The following is a 2,497-nucleotide window of genomic DNA, read 5'->3' on the forward strand; positions in this document are numbered from 1 at the left end:
AACAAACTGTTAAGATCGATATTTAAAAATATTTTTAAGGAGTGACATATATTTATAATATAAAAAAATACCAAAACTTTTCTCACTAAAAAAACAACAACTAATGTTAATTTATTAACAAAAAACTAATCGGTATATTATAAAACTAAAAAAAACATTATAAAAGTAGTTAAAAAACAATGTCAAAAGATTTTTTTTTTTTTTTGCCCTCCTTTCTGCGCGCCGCAAGTCTAACTAATCATTTAATGATTGGTCATTGTCAACTGGGCAGTACAGTTGGCCGTAGAATTGTGAATGGCCGCTTTCTTTTGATACTGGCTGCCCGCACTTTTTACAAGTGTTGGGTTGGCGGGGATGTTTAGGATGCACAGGTGGTGGCAATCCTAATGAGGCAGCAATGGCATCCTCCTCTTGTTCCATTCGCTTTCGATGTCGATAACTCGTTGTTCTCGACAACTTGGATGCTGTCATAAAAAATTTACAGTTGGATGTAAGATTGTAGTATTATCAAGTTCAAAAACTTAAACAATAATTGAATAACAGTAATTACCGGGATGTTCTTGGGAGGTTGATGGCAGGCAGGATTCTGATTCGAATTCTACTCGTTTTTTGCGCCTGCGTGCCTCCCCAACTGTGTCTGGGACCAGGGGCATGTCAATGTCCTGATGTCCATGTTCCAGTGGAGCGGATGGTTGGCGCAAGTAGCCCGGTGTTGCTTGGGCAGCAGTGATTTCCAAATCCGGAACAGATATGCCTTGCATGAGAAGTTTTTGCGTCCCCGCTCGCATCCTGCCTTTGTACCTAAAAAAACATTTTTTTTGCTAATTTTGTTTTGAAGATACGTTCTGTATTCAACAGATACTAAAACTCAAAAATCAAGCACCCAAATTAAAACCCAGCTGAATAATACTTTAGTTTTTATGCTATTTATCATGCTTTATTTGGGAACACTATATATACCATTTGATCAATGTGGTGGCATTAATAGGCAACAGCTGCAGTCCAGTTTTTTCCGACAAGGTGCTGTCCAAAAAACTAAAACGAAGTGTGTTATATTTTTCAACAACAACTTTCCATTTTGAAGAATATGGAACAGTCGCTGTTGCCTTCTGCGGTGCCAGGTGCCTGTTACAGAGCCGAATCAAAACTGCTTCCATCACACGACTGTGTGAAGGAGAAAAGGCAGGTTCGCCACCAGTAACAAAGCATCTAAAAAAAATGATTTGATTAGACATATATTTATTTTATGCAAGAGCAGTATCTCTGGTAAACTAATCACTCTTGCATACTAACCTAGCCGCAGCTACAGTTCCTACAGGAGATGATGGAGATGGAGATGATGGAGATGGAGATGATGGAGATGGAAATGATGGAGATGGAGATGGAGATGATGGAGATGGAGATGGAGATGATGGAGATGGAGATGGAGATGATGGAGATGGAGATGATGGAGATGGAGATGATGGAGATGGAGATGATGGAGATGGAGATGATGGAGATGGAGATGATGGAGATGGAGATGATGGAGATGGAGATGGAGATGATGGAGATGGAGATGATGGAGATGGAGATGATGGAGATGGAGATGATGGAGATGGAGATGATGGAGATGGAGATGATGGAGATGGAGATGATGGAGATGGAGATGATGGAGATGGAGATGATGGAGATGGAGATGGAGATGATGGAGATGGAGATGATGAAGATGGAGATGATGGAGATGGAGATGATGGAGATGGAGATGATGGAGATGGAGATGATGGAGATGGAGATGATGGAGATGGAGAGGATGGAGATGGAGATGATGGAGATGGAGATGATGGAGATGATGGAGATGATGGAGATGATGGAGATGATGGAGATGGAGATGATGGAGATGGAGATGATGGAGATGGAGATGATGGAGATGGAGATGGAGATGATGGAGATGGAGATGATGGAGATGGAGATGATGGAGATGGAGATGATGGAGATGGAGATGATGGAGATGGAAATGATGGAGATGGAGATGATGGAGATGGAGATGATGGAGATGGAGATGATGGAGATGGAGATGATGGAAATGGAGATGGAGATGATGGAGATGGAGATGATGGAGATGGAGATGATGGAGATGGAGATGATGGAGATGGAGATGGAGATGGAGATGGAGATGGAGATGATGGAGATGATGGAGATGGAGATGATGGAGATGGAGATGATGGAGATGGAGATGATGGAGATGGAGATGATGGAGATGGAGATGATGGAGATGATGGAGATGGAGATGATGGAGATGGAGATGATGGAGATGAAGATGATGGAGATGATGGAGATGATGGAGATGGAGATGGAAATGATGGAGATGGAGATGATGGAGATGGAGATGATGGAGATGGAGATGATGGAGATGATGGAGATGGAGATGATAGAGATGGAGATGATGGAGATGGAGATGATGGAGATGGAGATGATGGAGATGAAGATGATGGAGATGGAGATTATGGAGATGGAGATG

This window comes from Corella eumyota, chromosome 5, assembly GCF_963082875.1.
Source record: "Corella eumyota chromosome 5, kaCorEumy4.1, whole genome shotgun sequence".
NCBI classification, from domain to species: Eukaryota; Metazoa; Chordata; class Ascidiacea; order Phlebobranchia; family Corellidae; genus Corella; species Corella eumyota.